Source organism: Olea europaea, unplaced genomic scaffold (genome assembly GCF_002742605.1).
Source record: "Olea europaea var. sylvestris unplaced genomic scaffold, O_europaea_v1 scaffold956, whole genome shotgun sequence".
Classification (NCBI taxonomy): Eukaryota; Viridiplantae; Streptophyta; class Magnoliopsida; order Lamiales; family Oleaceae; genus Olea; species Olea europaea.
In genome coordinates, this window is record NW_019268057.1 from 257727 (window position 1) to 265730 (window position 8004).

An 8004-nucleotide genomic window follows, 5' to 3' on the forward strand; every position below is an offset into this window, starting at 1 on the left:
AGGGGGGGGTGAAAAAAAAAAAAAAGTAACTTGTACATATCCACATTATGGGTGCATAATATTACTAAAAAATAAAGTTTGTCCTACTCGTACACGAGGTTAACAGACTCCCTCACAAGAGGGGGGTCCACGATTTTTTTATTCGTCATGGGCCCCCTTCCTTTGAGAGGGTCGGTACACAACTTCGGTGTACGAATAGAAAAACCCTAAAAAATAATGTATTTGTCACTAATAAGTAATGTTATTTATGAGTAAATTTTAGATGATTTTAGATTATTGTAGCTTTAAAACAAACTTTATTTTAGAAGAAAAGAATTGTTTAGCACCTTGTTATCAAGGTTGAAGCACAAATAATTAGAGGACTTCAAAAAAGAAAAAATATCAAAAGAAGCATTTTTAAGAAGAATAATAATATTTGCCATCGCCCACCTAATTTTTTGTTACTAATGCCAACACTTCGTCAGGAGACAAATCACCAATGGAAATTCAAAATATATTCTTGAACTTGATGGAAATTATCGATGAATACTTATTTTCATGAGTGATAATCAACAAAATCGTTGTGTGTGATCATCGAGTTATCGGTTAAATCGATGGGTTAGTGGTCGAATCAATGGGTCATTGTTTAAAATTTGAGACAAAAGTTAAAGTTTTTAAGTTATTTGTTACTAAGCATTTTTATATTTTTAAATGATTGATTTTGTAAACTCATTTATTATGGATTAAAGAACTACGAAAAGGTTCAATGGTCATTCTTCTAGCACTAAAAGCATTTTTTTTTTCAAGCAATAGAATCTTTGTTAACAATATTGGAGAAGATACAAAATTTACTAATATCATCCTTCCATCGGTTAAGAACATTAGAATCTTTGTTCTCTATGCATTCACGAGCATACAATAAGCATCTTTCTACATCATTTTTATTTCAACCCAATCATTTGCTGCACATTTTGCCGTAGATGGAGAAGGATGAGGCTGCTTTTATCAGAATTAAAGAACTTAAATAATGTAACCCGCGTAGGCAAACGCTACGGAACCCACGAACAAGATGGAAATCTTCCCAAGAAAACTAAAACAAGGTTTTTGGATTTAAATTCAATAAATCTGAAACCAAGCAACCCAAATCACCGACGATGTGCGGACCTTTTGATTACGCAAAGTTAGGGAATATCACCCGGTTGATTTGAGCGTCACAAGAATTATATCTTGATAAATTTGAAAGCTGTTCAATTGGAAGAACAAAGAGAAAGTAATTAAAACCTTTCAATTAATCAATATGACAAAAGTCCCTTACAATGAAAAAATAAACTTCTATTTATACTAAATCTTAAAATAGAATTCAAAAAGGAATAAAATACTAATAATCTAGTAGAATCTCGAAAATAACCATCCAATATCATAAGAATTTGAATATGAATAAAATTCTAACAAAATAAGGAAAAAAACGCGGAAAACGAAATTTTGTCCCCGAAATAACACTATGCGACCGCATAGTGTAAACATATGTTGTCACATAGTTCACTTGAACTATGGCAGCATTGGTCCTACCACACCGTAAGCGACCGCAAGCCCTATTCTACTAGGCAGCCACATGGTAGACCAGTTTGCCTCCGTTTTCGTCGACTTGTATTGAGTTGATCCAATTTGATTCGACCTTAACCCGAACATCAAAGTTGCCTCGTTTTGCGTCCCGAACATCGTTCCATCAATGATTTCTTGAACGAGCAATCCCATCGCTTGTTTCACTTGCTTTGCCCTTGATCGCGTCATCGGTCCACCTTCGATTTTCAATAAGTCTCGTCTCGTCATCGGTCAAACTTGATTCTTATATCACATCATTAAAGAAGCCTTAGTTGATACTTGACTATTTCCACAAACTCCTTTAGATCCTATATATCACTCATAAATGGGCATCATATTGGCTTTCAATAAGAAACAACTTATTCACATTTTCCATTTTATCATAATACTTAACAAAACTAGTTCTTCATGTTAGAAGCCATTTTACTCATTAGAAATTTGACAATTAATCTCCATTTATCCAATTCGATTACAAGAATACAAATTTCGTGAAGATAATCTCTAGCACTAATACACAATGAAGTACCGAAAGTCAAAATCATATAAAAGAAATTTTAAAAAACTTGACAAACACATAAACATTGTCACAATCCAAACTTGAAGGAGTTCAACCGCTCCTTCACCACCATCATCTTCCCAAAAGTAATTCAATATTGTGTATCATCTTCTTCTAATCTCTCAAAAGCTTTTTCATATTTCAAAGCAGCTTTCAACATCAAATACATAAAATTCCAACTATTTTGTATATCCAAAAACAAAACAATCAATCTTTTCTTGCATTGCATGCTCTTTTACTTTTCTTACATAGCAGGAGAAGATTTAACATATTTGATTGCATTACAGATACAATAGAGTCAAGGGATTTCCCAGTCCCTTACAGACAATCAAATTCACAATGTGTGCATTACTTCTTAATTGCAAATGTGTACCATCTAGAACACACAAATGAGTACCCCCAACGAACTACCTTCCTTTGAAGATAAGAAATAGTTGTATCATTTGAGGTTGCATTATCAACCTTGATTGTGAAAATTTTCTCAATACCTCACAAATTCAAACAAATCTCAATCATTTTGCCAATGATTTCTCCCTTATTATATGGAACAGCAAGAAAGTAAAAATTTACTTATCAAGCATCCACTCATAGCCAATGTAGTTGAGATGTGTGTGTATATATAATTAACATTCTGATTGGAAGTTCGAGTACTAGTTGTAAGGGAAATCGTTCGATGGTGAAAAAAAACATCTCTCAATTTCAATTTTTATCCAAATATAACTGACAAATGTCTCTAATAAGAGTTCTACGAGATGCAGTTCAATTAAGGATACACTACACTACAAAAGAGTCTAAATTCATGAGCTTAGATAGACCTAAAAGTTAATTCGTTTAGTATTACAATCTTAGCACATGCAAGCCTGCACTCTTCCTTACTACGGCCAAGAGCTATAAATTGCTCCCACTACCCTCATTTTTCTTCTCAAAAGATAGGATTTTCTGCTTCTTATCCTTTAATCTACTAGAATCTTACAATGATTTGTCAAACAGTTACTCCTTGTGCTTGTACCACGCTTCTTGGTTTTAAAAGCGTAATCCACTCCATAGTAGTTACACTTTCATCTAAAATTTGGATCATCTATCGGCCCTTGTAGTGTTTAGTGATTCCATACCTCTATTCTATTAGATTTTCTCCTTCCTAATGTTGATTGTGGACTTGGAAAAAATCTGAATGCGAGTTTGAATCATTTGATGAGGCAATAGTGTCACTAACTTCACACAGTATCCACATCTACCAACTTATTCCACCAAAGTATCAATCAATGATGATAAAAGAAATGTCAAATACAACTACAAGTATTAATGCACAATAATAATAAAAAATAAATAAATAAAAGAGGAAGAAGACGAAGAAGAAGCATTGTACCTGTGTCCATTTTATTCTAGGCTTTTGCAAAGTTTTTCGGACTTAAATGTCTCATGGCCAAAGAACGGAAAAAAATAAAATGTGTTTAATTGTATTAAAATAAAATAAAAAAATTAGCTCAAATTAAAATGGAAAACTCGTGGAATCATCACTAGACTAAACTAAAGTTAACAGTAAAAAAACAAAATGGATGACAACTTAAAAAACGACTCTATTCTACTCATATACACTCGCGATACGATCACAGCCAAACTATATGCAAATCTAACTTCATGCATGATAAGTGTGGTTTTTACACTTATTCGAGATCCTACGTGGTGATATTTTACTATTCTTTAGATAAAATATTACCTAACTTGTGTGACATTGTCTTTTGTGAGTAAAACTTGATGTTTGATTAAGAATTGAAGAAAAGAATGCAAAAATATAGAAAAAATGGCAAAATTCGAAATTCGGGGACTAAAGTGCAAATACTCAAAAGTTGTGTTGAATCTTATGATGAAGATTTGAGAGTGTTAGGGGTTTATAGGATGGGGAAAGAAGTCAAAGAGATGAAATATACTCAAAGTATTATCATATATCAACTTTTAGGAGAAAAAGTTATGCTTCGAATTTTCGATCTCAGTTTGAGACCTATTTTTGGCATAGTAAACATTCAAATTGGAAAATGATATCGAGGAAGAATTGCACCCCTTTGAGTTATTTTTTCAAAGCACTTTGAATCACTTCCATCGGATATCGAAAGAAAAAGATATGACTGAAATACTGAAAGCTATGAGGCGGGAAAAAATTATACATATATGGTTGCATGGGTTTAATTAGATGTGATTGCATCTATGTCTCCCGAGCTACGATACTAGTTATGATTTCTTCTATGCAGCTGCTTTTCTTTGTACTATGTGACCATATAACAGTTTTTCGAGGCGAGATTTTGTTTCATTTTCCAATTGAAACTCTACTTTGATAATAATATTTTTGGCATATTTTAAATATTATAATCCTTCTAGAATGTAGAGAGACCTCCTTAGACTTAAGAATCTCTATATCTCATCTATTTTGGAGACGAAGAATGAGGTTATCATTAACATCAAGGTAATTGTGCAAGATTCTTGAAATTTATTCAGCCAAAATCAAGATTTCGTTCAAGAAAATGTCATTCAAGAAAATGAATATCCCATCTTTTTCTTATATTTCTTCGATTTGGGTGATCTATTTTCATTATTTCTTGTATAATTTAATAATTAGGATGATTGACTAGATTTTTTCCCTGTATTGGATGAATGATGAACCTATTGTATGTTTATTTTAATTCAAGATAATTAGTTTAGTAATTCTTGATTGGTTTTATATTCCTATTGAACTATTTGATTGTTTGATAACAAATTAGAAAGCAAGTTGCTAGTTGTAGCGTAAGAATACTCGCATTAAATTTAGAACATAACAAATACAACACATAGACAATATGTATTAGAAATAATATTTATAGCATGTGCAATTATGTGTTACAAATCTTGTGAATTAATTTATGTTTTTCATATGAATTCGAATTAAGAATATGATCGGGTCTTGCTAAACATAAGTTTGATATGTTTTGGGAAAAATATTGAATAAAAGTGAATTATCGATTCTCTTGAATGCATAAATTTACTAAATTACGAATTAAAAATTAAATTAAATGATAATAAGAGAATTCGCGATTCCAATACAAACATTCACATATTAGATAAATACTTTATTTGCTTTCTTACTTTAGAATTAGTATAGAAAATATACAAATAATCTCTTATNTAAGAAAATAAATTGTGTGAAAAATAAGTGTCTCTTTCGACTGTTGATGGCTTGTTTGAACAAATTTATAATCACGTCATAGATAGGTCAAAGTGATACTTTAATTATCACAGTATATATAGGTCAAAGTGAAACTTTAATTTTAATTATCAATTTCATAGACTTACAATTACTATCAACTTATTCACCACTCATTTATGTCACATTGTAATTTTAAAAAAATGTGTTGAAATCCAAACAAATATCAATAACTTTTAAACAAATCGAAACAAATACAATAATAAAATCGTATAATTTTATTAAAATAACAAAAATTGTACTTTCAATAACCAAAAACAAAAACTATGAATAGTTGATTAAATGAGTAATTTATTAATAAAATTTCAATTTTTTTTTTTTATAAAAATTTGATTAAATAACTAAGTAGTCTGATAGTATTTATATTTTAAATTTTGGGAATATTTGCTATTAAAAATAGTTTTGAAGTTATTAATTTTAATTTTAAAAGAATTAACATCATTTTATTAGTTTATTATTTTACAAGATTTAGAAATGCACCTTTTCACCAACGAAAATTTCAAAAATAAGATCTTGAATAACATCATTTTAACAGTTTATTATTCTGCAAGATTTAAAAATACATTTTTAAGTAAAGAGTAGATAATACATGTTCCTCATTCTTATGTTATAAAATTACATATTATTAAAGTAGATTTAAAGCTAACATCAATATTTTGGTGTAGGTATAATTCAAAATATCGGCTACAACTCATTTGTATGAAGTCAAAATCAATCTATATTAAATTTTGATATGATAAATTTTTTTGTAAAAATAATGAATAAACACATACACGCACACGCACACGCACACGCACACGCACACGCACACGGTAATAATCATGATTCCGCCTTGGCAATTTGAAATCTTTTCACGAAATAATTAATATTAGTCAAGCATCAACACGTTTGGCCATAAATTCAATTGGGTCCCAACCCAAAAAGCTGTTGTCAATCACTCAATAGAAAGGCAGATATCACACAAGAAAAAGTCAAAATCTTACATTAGAAAAGAAAGGAAAAGAATCCTAGAAAGTGCACATATTAGATTATAAAATAAAAGGGGGACATCTTCCAAAGCTTTATTTGTTGGCAGATTATAGAATTAAATGTAGGTAGAAAAATTGGACCCCCTTTTCATAGTGTTGTTACCCACCCCCATTTCAAAATTTACTTCAAGATTCACAAGATGGAAAGCTAGCTAGATAGGGGTCATTTGTTGGGTGGAGAAAATAAATGAAGATTTTGTTCTTTCTTTTTAGAGATTTTTCTTCAATTTTTTAAGGGGAATTTTTTATAAATGTTAAGTTTGAAAATGCACAAAAAAAATTAAAAGATTAAAAAATTCATTCGCACTAAATTCTTTCAAAAATATCACTTTTTTACTGCAAAATGTCCATAATGCCCTTTGTGACACTTTTTTAGGAGCATTTAATGTTTGATTTGAATACAATTAATGTTGTGATGTGATGATTTATTTTTTATGTTATAAATATTTGAGATATAATTATTACATGGGTAATATAAATTTTGGTAAAAAATAAAAAAGAATTTGAAAATTGAAAAAAAAAAAAAAAACATATAAATTCTCACTATTCACAGACCCTAATTTTTTATTCAGCATATTCATTCCATCATCAACAAGTGAAAGATATTGAATTGATAATCCATTTTCAAATGTTATCTATTAGAAATTGTTTCTTTTTCATCAATTAGTTTACTATTTTAAATGTTGAATGCAATATGGTCATACTTATTTGAAATTATTGAAACTCTTATTCATTGATTTGTCTATTTTTTATATATTTTTGAAGAAAAAAATATACCAACATCCTCTAGAAAATATTAAGGATTCTATATTTAATGAAGCATTGAGTTATTTCTTATTTATTTTTGGGAAGATATTGTGATGTTGTAATTGAAATTGATTATTACCATTAATGTTTTCAATAATTTCTTCCAAAAAATCAAATACTTATTTTTCAAGCTCCCCCCGAAAATTATGACAGTTCAACTGTAGAATAGTATCTTTCAAATTGTCAGATTAGACATTTGATTTGTCGAACTCGACATTCTACAAGTCGTCGGATATACAATTTAACTGTCGACTTCGACACTTGAAAACTGTCGACACCCTTTCTTTCCGTTTTTGGTATTACATGGATTTAAATATTCGAAAGCTCTAATTTGATGGTATTAAATGTCGACATATGGAATGTGTAGAATTCTCACCATTTCAAGTATGAGTAATCATTTGAGATTCATCGTATCCTATGGGAAAAAGTTTGCTCATGTAGATGACGAATGGAAGTAAAGAGGGGACAAAATCACTTCCATTTTAGCGCCGAGAAGTATCACCGTAGCCGAGTTTAATTACATGTACTCCTATTTTGCCACCCATCGTACGTTGTCCTCTAGGTAGACCATTGACACGAATAAGAGTTCCAAATACGAGTTTGCCACACAACTTAGGAAATGCACTCGTTGTGGTCTAGTTGGTCATAACCAGACCACATATTCAAACTCCAATGTAACACAAGTTTCTTATACCGCCACTCCATGTCGTTGATGACGTATGTTTAATGTTCCTCTACTGCACTGTACATTATAAAGTTATATTGCCATTTTCCTATCATTATCATTTGCAGACGTTATT